The 25274-nt window shown below is 47.7% G+C and overlaps 1 protein-coding gene across 1 annotated transcript in view; it reads right to left on the bottom strand.

Annotated features, from left to right (window-relative positions):
- The window catches only part of CCR6 (C-C motif chemokine receptor 6), a 76121-nt gene that overhangs the window by 15966 nt on the left and 34881 nt on the right, over window positions 1-25274 (bottom strand). Inside the window, exons 4-7 of the mRNA XM_033836588.2 lie at window positions 23279-23391; window positions 22637-22777; window positions 17697-17835; window positions 12426-12817 (exon numbers count right to left, since the gene is read on the bottom strand). The gene's annotated coding sequence lies outside the window, so the exon portion shown is untranslated. The remainder of the gene's footprint in view (window positions 1-12425; window positions 12818-17696; window positions 17836-22636; window positions 22778-23278; window positions 23392-25274) is intronic.

Below are 25274 nucleotides of genomic sequence, written 5' to 3'. Positions count from 1 at the left end.
GACAGATCTAACAAGTGCCCTGTCATTAGGTATAGCAGTTGATGGAAGGAAAAGCAATTGATGAGTCATTTGGAGAACTCATTTTGGGGTACAAGCGATTTTTAAAAAAAAAGACAGAAAAATAAAAGAATTCTGGAATCATAAAAGTGTTCACCATGATGTAGTGTGTTGTTGTGATTCAAGTCTCAGGAAATAGGTTTTTTTATTTTTTTCTTATACATTCATTTATTTATTTCTTTTTGACTGCATTGGATCTTCGTCATTGCGCGTGGGCTTTCTCTGCTTGCGGTAAGCGGGGGCTACTCTTCGTTGTGGTGCGCAGGCTTCTCATTGTGGTGGCTTCTCTTGTTGCAGAGCACGGGCTCTAGGCGCACGAGCTTCAGTAGTTGTGGTGCACGGGCTCAATAGTTGTGGCTTGCAGGCTCTAGAGTACAGGCTCAGTAGTTGTGGCTCACGGGCTCAGTTGCTCCATGGCATGTGGGATCTTCCCGGACCAGGCCTCGAACCTGTGTCCCCTGCATTGGCAGGTGGACTCTTAAGCACCGTGCCACCAGGGAAGTCCCAGGAAATAGTTTTATAAAAAAATTTATAGCAAAGTTTTATAGCAAAGATCAATTAAAAGCAAGACCAGGTTAACTGACATGTTCCCTCCTCCTTTCTCTTTAGCTTCCTTTCTCTTCCTGAGTTGTGCAAGCTGCCCACGGCCCACCCTCTGCTTTGTCTTGACTAAGAAAGAGCTAGTCAGGGGTCTCTCCTTCCTCCAGACCCCAGAACGCGGCTTGTCCCCAAGTCTGAGCAACACTGAACGTGGACCTGTCCCCTTGTCAGCTTCTCTGGGGAATCGTCAGCATAGCGGGACCCTCTTCGCGGCCATTGTGGGTCATTTCCCTGCAAAGTTTCCGCTCATCCCTGTCTCCTTCCCCAACCCTATAGAAGAAAAGCCTTCTTCTGTTTGACTTCGAGGTGCTTGCCAACCTCTGATCCCAGGGCACCGATGTCGCAACCGTCCCATTCCCTCCCTCACGATGATCCTTTTGAATGTCATTTGCTTCTTTCCAAGTCCTGACTTGTTTTTCTCTGATGGAGCTCACGATTCTGCATTGACACGGGTGTCCCATCCCCTCCTCTGTTTGAAAAGAGCCCTTCACGTGACATCCCTCGGGGTTCCTGACCTGGACTGCTGATCCCTGGATGGAGAGCAAGGGAGTGTGTCCTTTCTGCCTTTCCCACTGCTGCCCCATCACATCCCCTGCTTCTCATCACCACCCACCACCTCCTCCGAGGTCCTGCTTCTTGCTTTGTGTGGAAGCTGCTGGAAGTGCTGCCTACCAGGCCCCAGGCTCCTGGCAGAGGAAAAAACAGGCCACCTCAGGGGCTGGGGGCACGGGTGTCACGCACACACCTTTTCTGCCCGTTCCTTCTGAAATCCCCTTTGATGGTCTTGTTTAGCAAGAAGGTGGGAAGGTAAACCCTTTAGCAGCTCATTATCACCTTAGAACTGGCCTGCCTAAAGCAAGAAAAACAGCTTTGACTTCGCTGAGGACCAAGACAGAACAGTGAGTAGGATTCAGCATGTTGAGGAAAGCGACACTGTGAGGCCACACGACGGGCCAGGAGGCTTCATCACCGGAGCCGCACGCTTCGGCACCCATGCTGGCCCGCCTGTCAGAAGAGTGGGAGACACCCCCAGGAGGGACCCCTGCCCCTCACACGACTTCTCTGCCCCCAGAGGGAGGAGAATGCGTAGAGGGTTTGGCCCTGGCCTCCGAGCAGCTCCAGCCCTGGGCCTCTGGCCTTCCCACGCCATGCACAAGGCTGCTCTTCTGTAGAACTCCAGGCCTGTGTGGTCCTCATATGTCCTTTGCCCCAGCACCCCTTCTGTACTTCAAAGTAAAATCCAAATTATATGTCATCCTTGGGAAGCTCAGGCCCATTTTGTTTTCTCTCTCTAGAACGTGTCCCACGTTACAGATCCTGGGAGCTCTCACCTCATTTAAATAAAATCTGCTGCTCATTTGCATGACATTGTGAGGGATGTAAAAAGCAACAAGTACACAGTGCGGTGATGCACTTTACATAAATAGTTTCCAGTCTGAAAGTCTGACAGTAGGTGTGAAAAATTCATTCAGAACAAAGTCCAGGGACAGTTTGGTAAGTAAACATCACGACCAAGTAGGAAGTGCTTTACACTTTGCGGTGAGGCTGCCTGTGACACTCCTGTGTAGGTCCGGGCTTCCTGGGGACCCCTCCTCTTAACTGCGGGCTTCACCCTGGGGTGTGGAAAGGCAGCTCGTCCAGCTGCAGGTCCCTGTTTCATTAGAAGGAAGGGGAGTCTTGGCCACACAAGCAGGGCAGAGAATACAAGTGGGTTCCCCTAAGAAGGAAGAATTTAAAAGGAAAAATAGGAACTTGAGAAGTGTGTGTCCATTATGAACAAACACATTTTTTCATTATAAGAGTTAAAGTGATTTTAGGCAAAAATTTCATAAAGTTTTTCAATCAAATGGACTTCCTCACAGATGATATAGAATGTTCCTTTAAGGGACAACAAGGTTTGTTTTTTTTTTTTAATTCTTTCTTTCTTTATTTTAATTTATTTATTTTATTTTTGGCTGTGTTGGGTCTTCGTTGCTGCACGCGGGCTTTCTCCAGTTGCAGCGGGGGGGGCTACTCTTCATTACGGTGCGTGAGCTTCTCATTGTGGTGGCTTCTCTCATTGTGGAACATGGGCTCTAGGCACGCGGGCTCAGTAACTGTGGTGCACGGGCTTCGTTGCTCCGCGGCATGTGGGATCTTCCCGGACCAGGGCTCGAACCCACATCCCCTGCATTGGCAGGTGGATTCTTAACCACCGCGCCACCAGGGAAGACCCATAACAAGGATTTCACACATTTTCAACTTTGTGGATAATTTCCAAAGACGCATGACGCCCGGATCACCAGTATCTGCCGATGGGATTGTGGCGGATAAAGCCGATTGCCTTTGGCATTTCAGAGGACCTCGGCCCTCACTGATTAACAGCTCCGGTGTCTGATATTTGCCGGCCCCTGTGCAGGCCCAGCAGATGGTGGTTTGCAGCGTTTCTGAGGGACACGCTTGAGTCCTGGTTTGGTGGCTGGAGTGCTGGGATCTCGGGGACCTGGAAAATGAACGCAGCTGATGTCGGTGTTACCTGTATCTTAACGAGATGTGCACTTCGTGTGCTAGACAGCCTTTGGAGACCGCCAGCTTCAACGCCTTTTCTTCTAAAACGAGCACGCGGCTCCCGTATTTCCCTCTTCTTTGTCTGGACTGGCCTTGCTGACTGGCTTGACCAGTCGTCATGTCAGAAGCAGTGATCCGGGGTTCCTGAGGCTGGCTCACAGGAGCCCTGCAGCTCCCCATTGGGCTGTGCTTTCTTTGGAAGCCAGCCTCTGTGCTGGGCTGAGAAGCCCAGGCTCTGCAGAGAAGCCACGCGTGGGCAGCGTGCGCAGAGCTCCTGCTGAGACCCCAGACAACAGCCAGCCCCGTGGAGCCTTCCGACCACTCGGGTCCCAGCCACCCTCTGGGTGTAACGGCATGACAGGCCCCTCCTGAGAACCGCTCAGCTGAGCCCCGCCAACCCCAGAGCCTTGAGAGGTAATAATAAATTGTTCTGAGCCACCACAGTGGGAGGTCGTTTGCTGAGCAGCAATGAGTAACGGGAGCCCTTCTCTCCTCTTCAGCTCGAGCTCTCACCCTCTTCTGAAGTAACGAGATGTGTTACAAAGAACAACAATCAAAACAAAAACGGACTTTCTTTGTTTAAAAACTATCCTCCCCAAGAAAGCCAACAGTGAGAAGAGATGCTGGAAGTGGGGGGATAAGAAATGTAGGCCAGCGATGCTGTTGGAGAGATGAAGCCAGGCAACTCTAAGAACAGACTATCTCGTCCAGCAGCAGCTTAGGTCTGCGCCTTGGGGTGTGGCTTGGTGGAAATACGGAAATGCTATGCATCACGTTCCGCCAGCGAATTCCCCAGTAGGGACAGAAGCGCCTTTTACAGACGGAATCGTCAACCGCGCTGACCCCTCGTATTCTGGAACCGACGAAGATTTCGGGTGGTACAGCCTTCGTGTTCGGGGCACGTGCTGTAGCTTTGGGCCTGCACAGTTTGACACTCTTTTTCACTCTACGCACTGAACGATCCAGCCCGAACGTTGTACTGCTAGAGAGCCAGGGGCACACCGATCTCCTTCGCCTGCTGCAAATTAAACCCTCAGATAGCTACCCCGTGCTCTGCACCACGTACAGAGGCGCTTTAAAGTATGTGATTTACTTCCTGCCTTTAAGGGACTTGCACAGGTGCCGAGGTGAGGCACGAACACATGACATTTCAGGCAGTGAGTTCAAGGCTGTGAGTGATGTTTCACAGGACTGAGAAAGCGGAGAGCTTGAGGAGGCATAGAGCACCGTGTCTGTGGGGACGGGCCAGAGCTGAGCCAGGAGGCTGACCCACTGGCCAAGTAGGGAGGGGGAGGGGGCGAGCCTCAGGGCAAAGGTGTGGTGGCAGGAAAGCACCGTCCTGGACCTGCCTGGGCAGCAGTGGAGGGGCTGGGCTGCAGTGGGAAGTCGAGGAAGGCTGGCCGAAGAGCTGGGACTTGGTCTCAGTGACAACGCAAAGACGTGGCAGTTTTGTGAGCTGTGGAGTGACAGGGAGCAAGTTCCCAGCACCGACGTGGACAGGAAACCGTCCAGAGGTAGGCAGCCCAGAGCCCAAGAGCGACTGGCAGGGCTGATGGCTCACAGCCAGGCGTCTCGCTGCTCCCCTCACCCTGCTCTGTTCATCTGCACGAGAAGCCTAGAGGGTGCTGGTGTTGTCAAACTGAAACTCAGAAATAGAGCAACTTCCTCAAGTTCACGCATCTCACAACTTGGAGAGCCAAGACGCAAAGCCATGTCATCCGACCCTGAAGTTTATGCGTTTCTGGGATAAATGTGAAGAAGAAATGATGTTTTGAAAAATCAGTAAAAAGCAAGAGGAAGAAGGAGTAAAAATGATGCCAGATTTTCCACCTCAACAGAAATAGGGAAATCAGAACTGGAAACTTATTTCTAAGTTTCTAACATAGTTCTAACCAGAGAAGGTATAGAAGCTGATGTAAGGGGAAGGAAATGAGATTCATTTAAGGTACATGGGGTTGAGGAGACTGAAGTACTGTGTAACTGCAGAGTCTTGACTTTAGATCTGGGTCAGCCACGGGCTGGCCACTTTTGAAATTAATTCCTGGGTGTCCGTCTCCTCATTAATAAAATGAAGCGGAGAGATTTGTGAAGGTTTCAGGTGAAGATTAGAGACACGGGAAGTGCAGATCTCCCGCGTGTTTGGTACGTACCCCCAGAGCTGACCTCTCCCCACTCCTTCCCCTCCCCTCCCCCTCCTCCCTCTCTGCCTCCAACCCCTCCCCCCGCCCCTCCCCCCTCTCATTCTGTCCTAAAGGGGCGCTCTAGCATGAGATGCAGGGAGAGTTATGCACAGGAGGTTGTAACTGAACTCAGAGATGCAGATGAAAGCTCTGGGAGCTTGCACTTAAGCACAGGAAACAGGAGAACAGATTGAAGTGAGGAAAAAAGACAGAAAAGAAGTGGCCAGAAGAATAGGTCCCTTGAAATCAATACAGTGTTACTGGAGCAAAGGGAGAAAAGTGCTTGAAGAAAGACCTGCGGAGTAGAGACTCTAAGGACTGAAACTGACCTCTGGAGTTAATCACTCGTGTTTACGGTGCTCTTGGAAGATAAACTTTCAGTCTGAATGTTCAAGTGAAAGCTTTATGATAAGGATCTAAGACGATAGTGTGGCCTCAGGAAATAAAGACCACAGATGTAGAAAAAAAATATTTTTAATTGGCTGCGGTAAGCAAGTTCCTACTGTATAGCACAGGGATCTATATTCAGTATCTTGTAATAAACCATAATAGAAAACAATATAAAAAAGGGTCTATACGTATAACTGAATCACTTTGCTGTACAGCAGAAACTAACACAACTTTGTAAATCACCTAGACTTCAATTTTAAAATGCATGAATAAAAAATCAAACAAAGACCAAAACCTGGCAGTAAGACGCAAAGAAGTAGAACGGCGAGAGCGGGGCAGCAGGCACAAGTGAGGCTTTCTTTTTTGAGCCCTGGGACTGAGCAGACACCACTGCTGACCCCACTCCACACCCCCGGCCCACGCCCGCTTTTAGCTGTGACTGTGGGAACAGAGACTGCCCCCTGCACAGACCCCATCTCAACACCCAAAGCGCTGGTCTTCTGACTCCAGGCTTTGCTCAGCCCTCAGGCACAGCCCAGGAGTACAGAGGAGCTGGTGTCCCCTGATGGACCAGCAGCGGGAGGGGAGTCAGCCCTCACACCACAGAGACGGGAGTCAACGTTTCATGCCAGCAGCAACCGCCCAGCCCCCCTCCTCGTGGGCTGCCAGGATTAGGGTGGCCAACCGTCCTGGTCTCCCAGAATGCGGAAGCCTCAGGGCTGAGACCACGGCTGTCCTGGACAGACCAGGATCTAATAGAAGTCACGGCACTGAGGACCGGGGGCGGGGAGCCCTTCTACTCAGCCATGATGAGGGCAGAGCGTGTTTAGGGAGATGAAGGGGCCTGGGACCAGCACACGCCAGGAAGGAGGGGGTCGGGAGGGGACCTCAGGGAAGATGCAGCCTTTGGTGTGTGAAGAAAGCCAGCAAGGAAAAGGAACGGCCTTATTCTCCACTGTGCCAAAAGGAGGATGTGGGCCAAAAGACAGGAGAGTGGAAGGAGGTGGATTCAGCCGGGAGGAAGGAGGGATTTTGAGACACCCAGGCTGCCCAGCCATGGAGTGGGTGCCCTCCTCCTGCTGATTTCGCCAGACATGCTGGGGAGAGAAAGGTTCTGTTAGATCGTGTGCCAGAGGAAAGGGGGTTAAACAGAAAAGATTAACCCGATCTAAAAAATGAAGCTCTGGGAGGTGGTGGAAGGAGGGAAAAGCTGGGAGGAAGGAGTGATGGGGTGTCGGGGAGACCGTGTGGAGGAGGGGTGTGGGGGAGGGTGTGGGGGAGGGTGTGGGGAGGGTTGGGGGAGGGGTGTGGGGGAGGGCATGGGGAGGGTGTGGGGGAGGGCGTGCAGGAGGGGTGGGGGAGGCCGTGGGGGAGGGGTGTGGGGATGGTGTGGAGGAGTGTGTGGGGGAGGGTGGGGGGAGGGGTGTGGGAAGAAATATATTGAAATGATAACTATGGTTGCTTGGTGGGGGGGCTAGAAATATAAGAAATATAATTTTGTTTCTAAATCTTTGTGCTCTCCATGTATTTAATAATGAGATACATTGGTTGTACAATGAAACAATCTCTGAGAACTGTAAAAAGACTAATTGTAGTAACTGTTGCCGATATCACTAATGGTCACTTCTGCAGAAATTACACCTTCTAGATATTTCCTGATAATCTTCATTGTCTCACTGCTCCCATATTCACCACTTTTTCCATCAGTTTCCAGAACAGTGAACATGCTATTTTGCTTCAAATCAGTTACAGTAAATGGTGAAAGGAATTGTTGGACACGACTGCCGGCTCAGAACAGGAAAACCAGAGTGAGATTATTACAATCAATGAAAGAGCTCTAAGTAGCATTAAAACTAACTTCCAGTGGGATTGGCTTTTCTCAGACTTAACTTTAAAATATCACAAAACTCTTCAACGAGGGCATGACTAATTTTATCAGGATAGACAGGATTAGATCACAGAGTGGGGACAGCAGAAAGGCCCCCTTTCCACCTGTTCTACCAAATCGAGAAGGAGGACAGGAAGGGCACTGGGGCTGGTCCCCGGCAGACACCGCATAGGAGGCCAGCAAGTCCCTCCACCTCAGGTCTGGAGAGAGGACGCCCACCCCTGACCAGAGCACATGGGAGGAGTTATGCAAATCACTTCAGCCTATTTTACAGAATCTGAAAAGGCTAAAAGTGACAGAAAAGCCAAAGAAGACTAAGCTATTTTATTGCATTTTCATTTAATTTTACATACAAGACAGTGGCTTTTAGTTTCCTAAAACCTCTGTTTATCGGTCAGAAACAAATCTGAAAGCCACACGTCCTTTTACGTTGGGGACCTCCAATCCAACAATTCTGATGTTAGATAAACCCGCAAATAAAATCTGTCGTCTCCCTCCTTGAACCCGTAAAGACACCACTGCCCCAGTTCCCGACGGTGCTCTCTGTGCATGGGAGGGAGGGCAGCCAAGCAAAGGGCCTGGGGCCTCCACTGATTCATTGCATTCCTCGTGACCCAGATTCAGGCCTCTGTTTTCATTCTGTCTAACGGGAACAGCCAGGCTGACTTATAAAGGTCCTACAGAAATGAGAAAGGACGAGGTCATGATAATGTGACAACAGCCCCGCTGCTTTCCTAGCCGTCACCTCAACAGCCACTAAGATGGTTGGGGAGAGAAACGTAACAACACAACAGCAGGAGCCGCCGCCTCCGAAACAGTAATGAGCCTTTGGATGGAGGATTTCTCTACCTAGGCGGGGCGGAGGCGGGGGCCGGGGAGGGGTTCCGAGTGAGCAGACGGAGTGAGGGTCTGAATCCCCTCTCCAGACTCTGACCGAGCGGGCCTGCAGTTCTTAACACCCCTGGGGCCGTTGCTGCCCAGGAGGCCACTCGTGAGCAGGAAAGACCAGGGGCTGCGCTAACCTGTGGCTCATCCTCCCTTCACCCCCAGAATCTCAGGTGGTTGGTACGATGAGCAGGGAGACAGACAACAGGGAGGGTGAAGGCCTTACAACTCCATGCAGAAGGAGGCTGAGGGGGGAAGTGCAGAGGCCTGGCCGCACCCCAGTCCTAGCGGCTCCTGCCAGGGGCTGAGGGCGAGCCCTGCTCTCTCTGCCGCCGGCCCTCCCCTGGGCCTGGGTGGCTGCACCTCCCCCTCGATGGCCTCGCTCACCATCTTAACACTTCCCCTCTATTTCACTCCTTACCTTCTGCTCAGACCGCCCCCTCCTTCACATCTTCATCCTTTCTTTGTTCCCTTTTCTCTTTTTTCATGCATCCAACTCCTCACTCTACTCCCCAAACAGAAGAAGTTGTGCAAAGTACAATGGAACGCATTTCACAGATATCGACCTTCTCTGACATGGAATCCTCTGTAGATCCTACGACCTCGCCTGGCCATGAAGAGCTCGCTGGGTGCTGAGTGTACTTGACAGAGGAACTTGGCATTGTCTAGTTCACCTTGTCCTGGGGGAAGGTAATTCTGAATTAACTTTCAACTGAGGTTGATCGTCTGCCGTTTTAAGTATTTTAAAATGTGAGACCTGGTTGATGAAATTCTGGCTCAAATGCATCTTCTAATAAAATCGCCGTGGTCCAGCCCTGCCTCTGATGCCTTTGTTGTCACCACCGCAGACGTGAGCTTTTCTCCTCTGCAGGAAAGCACCAAATTCCAAGCAGAAGTCGCTCAAATACTGAGGGCTATTTGCTTGTGCGTTACATGGCCCCAGACTGAAATACATCGAGTCATCCTCTCTGTATATTGGGGTGTTCCCATCCCACCCTGTCCTCTTTCCTGCCGCGTTCCTCCCGGCGCCTGACTCCAGGAGTGACCTTCCCGCTTGAAACTTTTTGCTTCTATAAGCTCTGGGCTGGGAAACCAAACAGCCCTACTTATCAGAACCTCACCTAAAATAAGAGTCGGTACATCTGAATGTGCACCTGACGGTCTCCCCTGGGAGAGGGGATGGACTTTGTGGTATCTATTTTGGCTGCAAGAGTCTCCTCTTGTGTTCATTTCCTCTTTCTCAAGTTGTCTTCGAGGCTTGATGTTATTAGATAAGAGACCTCCAGGTAGGCGAGGGCTCAGAAGGATGAGGATGTTTAGTAAGAGAAGACATACTGCAAGATTAGAGCAAATGCCTCCAGTATTGTCATATTAATGGAATAACAGTATTTTTTTTGTTTTTTGTTTTGTTTTGTTTTGTTTTTAACATCTTTATTGGGGTATAATTGTTTTACAATGGTGTGTTAGTTTCTGCTTTATAACAAAGTGAATCAGTTATACATATACATATATCCCCATATCTCTTCCCTCTTGCGTCTCCCTCCCTCCCACCCTCCCTATCCCACCCCTCCAGGCTGTCACAAAGCACCGAGCCAATATCCCTGTGCCATGCGGCTGCTTCCCACTAGCTATCTACCTTACTACGTTTGTTAGTGTGTATATGTCCATGACTCTCTCTCGCCCTGTCACAGCTCACCCTTCCCCCTCCCCATAACCTCAAGTCCGTTCTCTAGTAGGTCTGCATCTTTATTCCTTCCTTACCCCTAGGTTCTTCATGACTTTTTTTTTTCTTAAATTCCATATATATGTGTTAGCATACGGTATTTGTGTTTCTCTTTCTGACTTACTTCACTCTGTATGACAGACTCTAGGTCTATCCACCTCATTACAAATAGCTCAATTTCGTTTCTTTTTATGGCTGAGTAATATTCCATTGTATATATGTGCCACATCTTCTTTATCCATTCATCCGATGATGGGCACTTAGGTTGTTTCCATCTCCGGGCTATTGTAAATAGAGCTGCAATGAATATTTTGGTACATGACTCTTTTTGAATTTTGGTTTTCTCAGGGTATATGCCCAGGAGTGGGATTGCTGAGTCGTATGGTAGTCCTATTTTTAGTTTTTTAAGGAACCTCCATACTGTTCTCCATAGTGGCTGAACCAATTCACATTCCCACCAGCAGTGCAAGAGTGGTCCCTTTTCTCCACACCTCTCCAGCATTTATTGTTTCTAGATTTTTTGATGATGGCCATTCTGACTGGTGTGAGATGATATCTCATTGTAGTTTTGATTTGCATTTCTCTAATGATTAATGATGTTGAGCATTCTTTCATGTGTTTTTTGGCAGTCTGTATATCTTCTTTGGAGAAATATCTGTTTAGGTCTTCTGCCCATTTTTGGATTGGGTTGCTTGTTTTTTTTGTTATTGAGCTGCATGAGCTGCTTGTATATTTTGGAGATTAATCCTTTGTCAGTTGCTTCATTTGCAAATATTTTCTCCCATTCTGAGGGTTGTCTTTTGGTCTTGTTTATGGTTTCCTTTGCTGTGCAAAAGCTTTTAAGTTTCATTAGGTCCCATTTGTTTATTTTTGTTTTTATTTCCATTCCTCTAGGAGGTGAGCCAAAAAGGATCTTGTTGTGATTTATGTCATAGAGTGTTCTGCCTATGTTTTCCTCTAAGAGTTTGATAGTTTCTGGCCTTACATTTAGGTCTTTAATCCATTTTGAGCTTATTTTTGTGTATGGTGTTAGGGAGTGATCTAATCTCATACTTTTACATGTACCTGTCCAGTTTTCCCAGCACCACTTATTGAAGAGGCTGTCCTTTCTCCACTGTACATTCCTGCCACCTTTATCAAAGATAAGGTGTCAGAATAACAGTATTTTTTAAATAGCATAAATACATGAACCCACAACACAGTGAAACTCATTGCCACCCATTTGTCACTTTCACTTGAAAGATGATTTTATCATGAGAACTTCTTCCCATGAATGCAGCCTCATCCGTTCTCCTGAACCAGACCCATGAGTAGGTCCACATGTGGATGTAGGTCCACACGTGGATCTGTACCTTCTGCTGAGCTGGCTCCAGGCTGCCCCAGCCCTTCCTCCCATCCCATCCCCCATTTGTCAGCGCCCTGGGGCTCTCTTCTTCTGTGATGTGGGACTCGCCCCTGCCCTGTGCTCCTGACCTAGAGCACCGCCCTGCTCTCCAGGTCCATTCCTATCCCCCTTCACACAGTCGCTCACCTCCCCCCACCACCCCCCCCGCCCCGCCATGCTTCATCCACACTTAGATCCACCAGCACCCCTCATTCTGTCCACGGGGGCACAGGGGTGCAGCCCAGCATGTTCACAAATGGTAAGTTAAGGAGACTGTCTGGTTTTGGCTTGTAGAGTGTGCGTTTCTTCTTCACAGTCATGGCTCACGTAAGTGATGGCGCCTTCAAAGGTGGTTGTGGTTTGTTCCTGCAGTCCTTTCACAAGTGCTAGTCACCATCAGCAGGGCAGAGGCGACCTGAAGGGGCTCGATTCCCCCCACATTACCCACGGATGGTGTAACTTCATCTCCCTAACCCTTTAACCACACCTGCTCTCAGGACCGCGGTTGGAATTACGTAACATAACATAACATAAGATTACTTAGAATAACACAGGTGATGTCTCTAGAACAGTGGCCAGCACATCACGGACTCAGCAAAAGTTAGTGTCTCCCCTTCTCTCCCCACGGTGCGGCTAAGTGGTCTAAGTGACAATCAATGCCTGGCTTGATAACATAAATGTTCGCAATTTTCTTTTATCTTCAAAGCATTAAACAGTCAAGACAACAGGGATACAATGTTTCCTAAATCCCAGGACGAAATAAAAACTCACCAGTAAAGAAGTAGCTTCTTGTTCCGCAAATGAACAGCCACAGGAGTTTTCTTTCTTGAGTGTCAGGTTTCTTTAATCTCTAGACTTCTCTCCGCCAGCGCAAGGCCACTGGCCTTCATACGGAGTAAAGCGGCTTGATGCTGCGGGCTCAGCGCCTGCGCCTCACGTGTGCCTGCGCTCGTGCTCTTACTTTGCCCACACTGGGTGGTGTGGTGAACGTCTCACCACAAGCTTCGTTCTTCCAGCTACACCTCAGATCGTAGGAAGGTAAAAAATAAGATGGAGGAAGGAAGGCAAGCTGATGCAACTAGGTCACTTAATAATGTCAATTGTAGAGACAAGTTTTTTTCGCGTTTCAGAATTATTAGTCTGTGAAATACTTTTTAGTCTTCCTGGAAATTACAAATTAATCAGAATGATTATAAAGTTCTCTGAAAAGCTCCACATAATACCTAATGAACTTTATAGTCATCTACCCACATTCTGGCTTAAAAGCCTAAAAAACCACATGACTTATCCTTTAAAAGTAAAGATATGATAAATTGAGAATCTGCATGTCACAAATAATGTAGGTCAACGATCAGCTCCAAAAGAAGGCATAACCCAGTTGCAAAGGAGAAATATTGCCCTCAAAAGATTCACATTGCCTTCTCCACCACTTTCTACAATGTGTGGCCATTATGTTATAACGTGACCTGTGCAGGGATAGCAGAAACCTGAGTGTCTATATCCCCAGAGCAACTATTCAGTTTGGGAATAGTCCTGTAATTTGAGGGGGAATCTGGGTTACGTTCTCTGAAATCTAAAATAGAATTAGTCAAGCCACAAATCCCCCTATGGAAAGTTCTAAATTGGCCCTGGGTAGAAAACACCGGTGACCCTGCTGGGCAAGAAGTGAGAATGTTCATCCCTGGTTTGTCTAACTGTCTCCTTCCTTTTTTATATGATTATAAATAGTATTGTTAATGTTAACACATCTAATAAAATTAGAAAGAACTTTCATATTTATCATTTCGCTTAATCCTGACAAACTATTTTGGGAAAACATTGTACAGATGGAAAGTTACTAGCACATAAAGATGTTAAGTAATTTTCTCAAGAGTCTATAAACCAGGAGTAGTGGATTCCAAAAAATAAGGCCTGGGTCTTCCAAGTCCTCTTTACACCAAGCCACAATTCATTCATGTTTTCAGCAAATGCTTATTGAGCTTCTACTATGTGACGGGAACTTTTCTAGGCCAAAGTGTTGCAGCAGTGAGTGAAACAGACAAATTCCTTGACTTCATGGGATTTACATTCCAGTCATGGGAGCTGGGCCATAAACAAAATAAAGAAAAAGATCTACAATATGGTAGAAAGTAATGAGTGCCATGGAGAAAAATCAAACAGGGAGGACAGATAGGGATTACTGAGGCAATTTTAAGTCGAGTGGACAGGGAAGGTGTCACTGAGAGGTGACACTTAAGTGGAGCCCTGAGACAGGTGTGGGAGTGTGTCATGGGTTTATATGGGGGAGGCGCATTTCAGGACAAAGGGACAGCAAGGCACTGTCCCTGATGCAGACATCTGCCTGACATGTTCAGGGGAAACCAAAGAGGGCAGTGTGACTACAGTGAGCCCAGGAAGCGTGGGGAGAGTTGAGGTCAAAGAGGTGAGAGGGGGGCTTCCCTGGCGGTGCAGTGGTTGATAGTCCACCTGCTGATGCAGGGGACACGGGTTCGTGCCCCGGTCCAGGAAGATCCCACATGCCGCAGAGCGGCTGGGCCCGTGAGCCATGGCCGCTGAGCCTGCGCGTCCGGAGCCTGTGCTCCGCAACGGGAGAGGCCGCAACAGTGAGAGGCCCACATATCGCAAAAATAAATAAATAAATAAATAAAAGAGGTAAGAGGGGCCAGGTAGGGGGTCTTCCAGTCCATTGTAATGACTTTACCTTCTCCTTAGGGTGAGATGGGAAGCTGTTGGAAGGTTTTGTGTGACATTACATTTTAAGGACTGTCTGACTTACATTTTAAGATTACTCTGGTGGCAATGTGAAATGTAGATTACAGGGAACCCAGATGATATTAGGAAGAACATCCCAGTAAGATATGATGGGTCTGTTTTGGAGATAAAGTCAACAAGATTTGCCAACAGACTGGATATTGGATTTGAGAGAAAGAGAAGCACAAAACATGACTCTAAGGTGTTTGACCTGAACATTAGCAGGATAAGTTGATTAAATAAAATGGGAATATTGCAGAAGCAGTAGGTTGAGCATGGAAGAGGATATCAGGAATTTAGCTAGGAACTTGAGAAGTTAGAGATATCTATTAGAATATCCCAGTGGAGATACCAATACAATAAATAATTGCTTATCTGAAAGTGAAGCTCAGAGGACAGTGCTGGGCTGGAGATGTAAATTTAAGGGTCATGAGCTTATGGGTGGATGAGATCACCAAGGGAGTGGGCACAGATGGATAAGAGAAGAGGTTCAGTGCCTGAGATCTGGAGGCCAAGCACAAAAGTATTTCAAGAAGGGGAGAATAATCAAGTATGTCAATGCTGCTAGCAGACCAAGCAACACAAAACTGAAAAAAAAAAATGACCATTAGAGTTAGCAGCATGCAACCATTGCAACCCTGACAGTCTTTGCTAAGTGGCATGGGGAAACCTAGCTGGAAGGGGGCTGGAAATAGGAGAGGATACAAACACTTATTTCAGAGAGTTTACACAAGAGGAAAGAGAGAAATGGTCAGGAGCTAGAGATGACACTGGAGTCCAAAAATCTGTCATTAAGATGGTAGAAATAAGAGATGTTTACACACTGGTGGGAATGACCCAGTAAGGAGGAAAATGTTGACTATGCAAGAAAGAAAAGGGAGAAGCACTCGGTCCCATCCTCAAGTGGACCGAGGAGGCTGGGAGACTGTGCACCAGCAAGAGATTTCCTCAGTTGTAGGCAAGGCGGCAGCGTCCACAGGCACAGTACACAGGTGGATGTGGTGGTGAGTGTTTATGCATGTTCTTTTCTGATTGTTCCTTTGTTCACAGTGAAAAAGGAAACCAGGTCATTGGCTGAGAGTGAAGATGGAAAAAGAGGCATCAGAGCTTTGACAAGAGAGGAAAAGAAATGCAACAGCCGTCTAGGGGAGAGGGAGAATGAAAGGGGTACAGAATTACATAACTTCCAGGCAACATCAGTGAGCAACCATGAATTTAAAGCAAGACCAGTCACGACGATTGTTTGTTATCCTTTTCTAGACACATTCATTATGTAGACACAAGAGCCAGGGAGTAGGAGAGCTGAACCCAACAAGAGCTGTGGTTTAGCCAGCTGAGTAAGACAGACAGAGGGCCAGTGGGTTGTGCAATAAAAGTATAACATGGCCTTCTAACCATCCAAGGATCACTCCACCCCACGATAGTCTAGTGATGGCCCACAGACAGATTCATCGAAAAGAAGCATAATGATCACCATCTAGATTCAGAAACGGGGTCTGTCCAGCTCACGGTTGACATGGGTCTCTGCATTGACAATGTCTCTGACATTGGTGTCAAGGAATACATTCTGATGGGATATAATTGCCCTCTTTGATGTCAAGTACAAACGTAACAATAGTGTTAGTAATGTTAGTAATCTTGGTGTTATCTGTCCTTATTGATTAGGAAAATTTGCTAATGGTGCTTTGGACAAACAAATGTAGGTCCAGATACCAGTCTGGGAGACATTCCTCATGCATAATAAAATAACGTGAGCAGAAATTTCTAATATTTGGTTTTAGGTTTTCCTGGTCTTTTCCGTGATGTAACCAGCACTCCAATACCCCCAAATGTTAAGTAAAATTCTGTTGCGTACACTAGACATATGCTAGAGGTGCTTTCCAAGAATGAAGAAAAGAGATGGTCTTCAGAATCAGGCACCCACAGTGGAAAGAGAAGCATGCCTAGGGGTTGAGAGGGGGTGTTAGCAGAGAAAGTGGCTGCCCAGGTCGTCGGAAATCCCCGAGCATCCCCGAGAGAGGCCTTGCCGTGGTCCACATGACCCTACAAGCTTTCAACACACTACAGATAAGCGTGAAATTGGAAGGTGATCCTGGGCTCCTCTCCATCGGGCTGCTTAGTTGACTCTTACCTTCTGGACTAATTTAGTCATCTGAGCACATGGCATGTCACCCCAGACAGCACAGTGCTTCACTACGTTGGTGCCAGCATGGCCGAGAAGACCCAGAAGCAGAAAGTCGTATTGCTTTGAAAAGACGCACATGGGTCATAGGGTGGCAGATAAGTCTTCTGACATCGAAAGAGCCTGTGTTCTCAAGGATACTGCTGGGGACCCAGGCATCTGGGTTGAAATTCGTTACCACAAGGAAGGCCCCAATCTATCTGCCCTCTTTGTGGTTTGACGTGACATATGAGACTATCTTATCCTAAACCATTTACTGGATGACCTGAAAAGATGCCAGCTCTCAATGGGTCCAAGAACAAGATAGGATTTCCCAGGGTGGTCCAGGCTGGAGTGTTTGCTGCCACTCCCATGCTGGCCTCGAGAGAGGGCTTTTGCTCCCCCTTCTTTATTACCCTCAGGCATGGACTGAGCCCTGATCTGTATTCCCACGGCATGCTAAGGACTAGTTCTTAAACAAGATCTTACTGAAGGTTGAGGGTTCATAAAAGGAAGCTCCAATCCATGTGGGAACTTAGGTTGCTATTAGAAGTGACTTCATATTTCCAGAGTCGTCCTCAGGGGACCCTCAGACGTTCTCTTTGCTTGGCTCCCGGGTGGTCACCTCACTGCCATTGCACTGGGCAAGGCACTAGCCACTCCCACTGGAAAGGCAGTCAGTCAGCCTCAGAGCCCAAGCCCCAGCAGCAGAGGCGCTGGGCAGGGAGACGACCCTCTGTGCTCCCATGGCTCTGGCCCCTCATTCCAAGATCTCTTTCTCAGGATGATTAACGGTGGGAATTTCTACTGCCTTCAGGAACCATGGGCATCACCGTCCCATCCAGGTCACCCCCGGGAACCTGCCCCACCCCTTCCCAACAGAACTGCCACCTCATAGCATTAGGTCCAGCTCACCAGAGTTACACATCGCTCTCAAACATTACACCCCCTGGAAGACCTCACCCATCCAGCCCAGGCGGCTGCCCCAGGCCCCACCCAGTGTCCGGCACAAACTCCTCCAGCTCCAGGTGACGGTCATACCTGCATGGCTGTCTTTCAGCCAGATCTCCTGAAAACTCTCCTCAAAGAATCGATAAACCACCCCCAAGAAAGCAAGCAAGGTGTCTTACCGGGATCGACTGCAAGCTCACGTGTTCCTCCAGGGAAGCACCCAGTTCTGCAGAGGCATCGTTGTGACACACACCTCATCTCCATAACTCCAGAGACTCATGGCGTTCAGAAGTTCCTGCATTCACACATCCTCATTTCCTTCCAAAAGGAATGACCTTGGTTCACTGATAAGCCCGCTGACCGGGAGACTGTCTGTTTCAATGGGTGTTCAAGTCTTCATCACTTTGAAACCAAAATTCGCTCAAATTTTGAAATTTTTCATCAGGGCAAATAATGCACGTTAAAACTGGGACAGGGGCTTCCCTGGTGGCGCAGTGGTTGAGAGTCCGCCTGCCAACGCAGGGGACACGGGTTCGAGCCCTGGTCTGGGAAGATCCCACATGCCGTGGAGCAGCTAAGCCCGTGCGCCACAACTACTGAGCCTGTGCGTCTGGAGCCTGTGCTCTGCGACAAGAGAGGCCGCGATAGTGAGAGGCCCATGCACCGCGATGAAGAGTGGCCCCTGCTCGCTGCAACCAGAGAAAGCCCTCGCACAGAAACCAAGACGCAACACAGCAAAAATAAATTAATTAATAAAATCCCAACATCTAAAAAAATAATTAATTAATTAATTAAATAGTTGGGTGGGAAGATATCACTCTTCATTTAAAAAAAAAAAAAAAACTGGGACAGCCTGCTAGGGTGGCAACCTGGTCATCAATGGGGCACTCGCTGTATGCACACGTTTTATACTTTGTCTCTAGTGCTCACGAGAGCCTGTGAGGTCCTCAGCATCGTGCTCACTTACCGATGAGGACACGGTAGCTCAGAAAATAATAGACACCTTGTTCTGATTCCCACTCCCCCCAAGAGGACTGAGAACTGTGCAGAGCATGAATATTCCTTCCAAGAAGTCATCTTTCATCATCATAAACATGTAAGTTAGCTCTTGACAATATTTGCCATTGCTGAAAAAAACTTAGTAAGAGCCAAAGACATTCAGCTTGAAAGAAAGAAGCAAACACTGGTAAGTTTAAGAATTACATTTTCATCACCAATAAGACATTCATTCGACCAGCGTATGCTGTAGCGACACGATTTTTTCCACATTCATTTATCCAGACGTTCTAGTTAACGCTTACTGTTTCTACATAATTGAAAGTGATTTTCAAGCAGATATCGTGCGTGCCCTTCATGTGCCCTCAGGCCTCGACCTTCTAATCCAGCGGCCAGGCTTCCAGCCTCAGGCATCCTCCCTCTGTGCCCGGAATCTCTGTGAAACGAGAGCCTGCTGACCCAAGTATGGCAGACAGGAAGCGCTGCAGAACCAGCACCCACAGGAGTGGCCCCACTCCGTGTGTGGTGGGCCAGAGTTTCCCAGGGGAATCAAGCCAGTTACTCACAATGGGTCCTTGCTGCAAGGGGCCTCGCAGGACGGCACTGCTCTCATTGGCTGCCCCTCTCCCCCTGCCCTCGGTCGCTCTCCAGGGTCCTTGACTACCCACCAGGTTGTAAAATACTTCCATTAGAATCCAGCTTCTGCTTCTAGCAAACCCCAAACTATGCAGAACTTATGAAACATGTAAACACTGTCGGAGTTTCATCCTGGGATAAATGTGTCCTTCCGTTTTAATACATACTTTTTTTCAATACGTACAAAACATATTTTACAATTGAGTGTTTTGGCTTTGTTTATTGAAATACCTAATTAAAAGGATGCCAACGGGACCCTAGCAGAGTAAACAAAACAGCCATTTGGAAGTAAAATTTTTCACGTTTGCTGAAGAAACCAGTGCTAATCACAAAATTCATTAATTCTGAAAGAATAAAATAGGTCCACATTCTGCCTCCTATAGAGCAAAAAGAACAATGTTGTAGATGATTTTTAAATAAGAACCATCAACTACTAAAAAGAAAACTGAACTGTGAAGATCTGAGAACGCGCTACCACATGCAAGGAATTTGGAGGTTCTGTGTGAATATAATTCATGAAGATTTATTCATTCGAATCCTCAATGTAATTCCTTTAATATACATATTAAGATGTAATTATCTAGAAATACTGCCTGCTGGCATCTCATAGTATGTACTGGATTGCCATAATTATTTTTTTTAACCTCTTTATTGGGGTGTAATTGCTTTACAATGGTGTGTTAGTTTGAAAAGCAAAGTCTCAATGACTAGAACAGAAAGGCTCCATCTTTCATCTGCTTGCTTTCCCTCTCACCTCTCCTAAGAAAAGGTGCCAGTGTGAAGTCTTAAACGCTGAATAAGCTGAACATAGTCATTACCATTCCCAAGCGTAACCTTATTATTTCTTAGAATTAAATTTCTAAGCAGCTGTCACATTAGGGCATTCAGCTAGGAACTGCCAAGGGCAAGGTTTTCATTGGTTTTGCCTGTTTCCATATGTTAGTGCTTCAGAACCAACATATGGTCAAATTTTTAAATTCTTAATAAATAAAAATAAAAAGTTAATCAAAGCACCAAATGTCTGATGTTAAAAGGACAGTGATGATACAAATAAAATATTGATTCCACTGGCTGAACCACTCAACCGATGAACATATTTCTCTCATTTCTTACTCTCCACTAAATAATTTCTTCCAAATCCTCTTTTATGTTTCTCTCCTTTACTGACACCGTATTTTTCCATTTTCCTTACCATCATCATGCCTTACGTCTCTAAGTGGGCAGAAAATGTAAAAGAAACTTCGGACCGGGGCACGAACCCGTGTCCCCCGCATCGGCAAGCGGACTCTCAACCACTGCGCCACCAGGGAAGCCCGCTCATAACTTTTTTGACTCATGGATTATTTAGAAGCATATTGTTGAACTTTCAAATAATTAGGGCTTTTGTAAACATCATTATTTATTTCTAAAATTCGATTTTATTTTGATCAGAGAAGATATTCTGTCATATATTAGTCTTTGAAACTGCGCCACCAGGGAAGCCCCTGAAAGAAACTTTTTGTGGCCACTTTGTATTTTGCAGTCTTAGGAAGTAGAGCTGAGGATGTGTTGAGATGCTGAGGCAGGAAGAATTAGCTCCTGTGCACAGATCCACACCCCCCATCTAGTCCTTGGAGACCCTTCAAGTTTCACCGCTTGTCCCATGAAAGTCATTCAGGGCAAAAGGATCTGACCTAGAATCTCACATTGCGCCTAGTTCTCAAAGTCTCCTTCACAATCTGTTTCTCAGTCCTTCCCTGGCCTCCCAACCTTGACACCTCAGACAACTGTAGAACAGTCCTCGGTTTGGGTTTGTCTCGCGTATCCTTACGTCTAGACACAGGATACAGAGCTCTGGCAGAAATGTCACAGAGCTGGTGCTGTGCTCTTCCCAGTGGGCCCCACCAGATGCCTTGTCCCTCGGCTGTACTAACTGTGATCACGTGATGAATGTGGTATCTGCCAGACTTCCCCACTGTGAAGTCATCCTTTTCCCTTTGCAATGAGTAAGTATTGTATGAGGGGAAGTTTTGAGACTGCAAATAAGCCCTACCCTCATCAGACCTTCACTGCCGGCTCTAGCATACCTGGATATTTCTTGGGTTGCTTATTGTTATGAGTGTACCCGCTGGTGATGCTGCCATCCACCTGTCCTTCCACGCTGAAAGGCTGGCATTCTGCTACCAAAAGCTTTCTCCTCTCCCGATTTATTTACGTCAGAACAGGATCACGGATTCCTATTTTGCTCAGTAGGTTACTGAACAACCCATTATTACTTTCATTAATAATAACATCATTATTTATTTTGATGTAAAAGTCTCTCCAGGGCTTCCCTGGTGGCGCAGTGGTTGAGGGTCCGCCTGCCGATGCAGGGGTCACGGGTTCGTGCCCCTGTCCGGGAAGATCCCACATGCCGCGGAGCGGCTGGGCCCGTGAGCCATGGCCGCTGAGCCTGCGCGTCCGGAGCCTGTGCTCCGCAACGGGAGAGGCCCCAACAGTGAGAGGCCCACGTTCCGCAAAAAAAAAAAAAGTCTCTCCAGGTTTGACCAAAATATCCTTTTGACATCCTGTCACTATTTGAGCATTTCCTTACTTCTTGGTTTCAGCCCATCTTGCAATTTCCCAGTCCCACCCAGCCCTGGGATCTGCCATTTCTCCAAGTCTGGGTTTTTTTTCTGTGGAGAATGGAACATAGAATCTAATAGCTGGGTCTAGCATGTTCATTGCTACAGGGGTGTCTGCTCCCAGCCGATTTTGGTGGAAAAATCTAAAGAGTGTATTTATGTTTACATATACACACATACACACATACATACGGTAGTGCAAACACCTACATACACACGTATGATACATCTATATTTACATGTACATCTATGTACATATATTGAAACCCCGACTCTCACCAAAATCTCCAATTTGAAATCAGCAGGATTCAAGAGTAGGATTCATTCTACTCTTTCCACATCTATAATTTCCTTCTCTGACCATGGGAAACATGGCTTCCATTAATCCTCAGAATATTTACCAATTTGATCAATCCTCCCTCTTCGTAACAACTCTCCCATCACCACCGCTGCCCTGCTGAGCGGCTACCCTCTCACTTTGCTTTGGTTCTGATCTCCAGTCTGGGTTGCCATCCACACCCCACAGGGACACCTTCCTTAACCCACCTGGGCTCTGTATCCACATCACAGCTCTCCAGGGCTCTTGAATGTTAATTTAAACATAAGTGACCCTGAGAAGGACTGCTGTTCAGAGTTACACAGGGTGTGCCCCACACAACTCCAGCGAGCACAGTCTGTGTTTTTCAACCTGCCACCTTGGACCATAGTTTCCTTTCCAGCCTCCTCGACATTCTTCAGATGTTTACTAACATGACAGCACTTATGAAAAGATATCTAAAATAGTGAACTCATGAGCTGTGTCTCTCTCCAACCGTCTGATAAAACTTGTAAATAATAAAATTGTCCTCAAATATTTTTCTTTCAGTTACTTGGCCAATACTTACCAAGTGTCTGCTTTGCGCTAAAATCTGAAACTTTTCATTAAGATTTATTAGGATTTTTCCAAGTCCAGACTTCCATTCTTCATTCATTCCCTAGAATCAGAATGTCTTCCAGATCACGACCTTTGGTTTCTGGGACATTTCCTGGGACGAACAAAAGTGAGAGAAATGACATGTCCATGACTAGTCCTTCTAGTTGATACCAGTAAAAGTCGTTAGTTACATACTTTCTCTAAGCAGCCTGTAAACAAAACCTGTTTTTCTTGTCCACAAAAGTGTTTGTCTCTTATTTTGCTCCCCATGTCGCCCCATTCACTTCCTGGGGGGTCGTGGTTTTAACCAAGCAAACCCTGGGCGTGCTAATTACCATCATTGACAGGAGGGCCCTGCACCACATGCACTTTCTGTGTCACCCTCCCCTGGGGCTGGCTTCCTCTTCCCCCACTGCTCTTCGTGGCAGGCACTGAGCCCTGTCCCAGCTCCTCGGGTCTCAGCAGTGGCTGCCCCATTTGTAGGACAAATCTAGGATGATAACAGCTTTTCCTCCCTGTGTCATGAGATTCCAAGCATTCACATGTTCATTTCCTGATTTTGAACTGGCTGAACCTGCATCTTTTGTAGGAAGAATGGAAACAACATGCTTACACTGTGCTCAGGGAAGATGGTGCAGTCACAGCCTCACATCTGAACCAGCAAAAGCCCGTGGAACAAGCACCCGAAACGTCCTGATTGTTTTGTCTTCAGGTCCATGGGTGATCCTGTATAAAGGATCCTGTGTCAAGTATAAAGGACATCTTTGCTCCTTTAAGACATGAATATGTGAAGATTGTAAAGGTGGGCGCTGTAGTAGAGACTGATTTCCCCCAATTTCGGGTCTCTCCTTCTTGCACAGTAATAGAATTTTTGTCTGGACACAGAGGCACCTTGAAAAAAGGCCCCGAGTCTGCACACGAGCCTCCCTGGTATCTTGGAGCGGCCATGTGGTGAAGTGCTGGCTGTGAGATGTGGGTGCCCTTTGCCCCTCTTCTTTGTCTGTCCGTCCATGCTCCTGGCTGGAACAAGGATGCCACCTCCTTTGAGAGTTTGGGGCCACCCCCTAGCGACTGGGGACGGCTGAGCAGGAATTGCTGGGTTGCTTGAGGGCTGGTGGAGCAGAGCTGGCCCCGTTGACCTAGACAGAAGACTCCAATGCCTTCCTGCTGAAGGCTCAACTGCCTTCAGTTTTCTGTCTGTGTAGGACCACTTAGTGCCACCTGACACACAAAAGATACAAGATAGCATAAACCAGCCACCAGGGGGTTTCCTGGGGGTGTGAAACTGTACAGATACCCAAGCTAGAGTTGGGAGGAGTCCTGAAGCCAGGTGTGCAAGGAGACAGTGTCAGCAACAGGACCCCTGGGCAGGAAAGGGGACCCCTGGGCAGCAACCGGACCCCTGAGCAGGCCGTCCCTGAGAATGAACGGTGGGAGCCAATGGACAGAGGGAGGTCCCTCTGGGCGGCTTGGGGACAGTGCGGAGACTGGCTGGTCCTGGAAAGGAGACAGGATAAGGAGGTTTGACGTGGGCTTTTCGAGCAGTGTTTGATGCGGGGGGACCATTGTGTTCGTCCATATTAGGAAACTCACTTCGAGGGATTCAAACAATAAACGGCCGACGTCTTACCTGCCCCTGAACCTCCTGCCCAGAGCAGCGTCGAGGAGATCTGGGGTTTAGGGACACAGGAAGAGGATGAAGGAGAGGGAGAGAATTCTGTCCTGTATGCTACTGGGCGATTGTTAAAGGGTGGAAACTCAATCAGTGGGGTTTTGTGCCATGTCAGAATATCTTGGGTTGTATTGGTCCCATGAGAATAACTTCCCAGAGCATCTTTAAACACCCCACCTCTGTCGATGGACACAGGTTGCTTCCATGTCTTGGCTATTGTGAATAGCGCTGCAATGAACATTGGGGTGCGTGTATCCTTTTGAACCATGGTTTTCTCTGGATATATGCCCAGGAGTGGGATTGCTGGGTCATACAGTAGCTCTATTTCTAGTTTTTTAAGGATTGACATATACACACTGCTCTATGTAAAACAGTTAACCAACAAGGACCTACTGTATAGCACAGGCAGCTCTGCTCAATATTCTGTAATAACCTAAATGGGAAAAGAACTTGAAAAAGAATAGATACGTGTATATGTATAACTGGATCACTTTGCTGTATACCTGAAACTAACACAAAGTGTTAATCAAATACATTCCAATATAAAATAAAAATTTGTTCAAAAACAGATTTAAAAAACCTAGTGAAACAATAAATGTTTTATACCCCCCAAAAAAAACCCCCAAAAAACCATACATAACAACACACAGCCAGTCGTGCTGAATAGCCAGCCAACACGCCACAGAGGTGGGGAGAGAAGGAAGTCCTGGTCGGCCCAGGTGTGGATGAGACGGCCTGCGTCAGGAATCCAACCGCTCCCTGGAGGCCAGCAGGCTGAGCGCTGCCATGCGCCAACAGGCTTGTGTGTTGGTCCGGACTTGTGGGCGAGGGGTGTGGGACGTGCCCTCCAGATGTGCCTCTTTGCTGTACGGATTATTTTGAGCTAAAGGCTCTTGAGTACCTGCAGACACAGGAAAAGCTCTAAAACTACGGCAGA

Source organism: Tursiops truncatus, chromosome 12 (assembly GCF_011762595.2).
Source record: "Tursiops truncatus isolate mTurTru1 chromosome 12, mTurTru1.mat.Y, whole genome shotgun sequence".
Classification (NCBI taxonomy): Eukaryota; Metazoa; Chordata; class Mammalia; order Artiodactyla; family Delphinidae; genus Tursiops; species Tursiops truncatus.
This window is presented reverse-complemented; position numbering and strand designations above follow the sequence as displayed.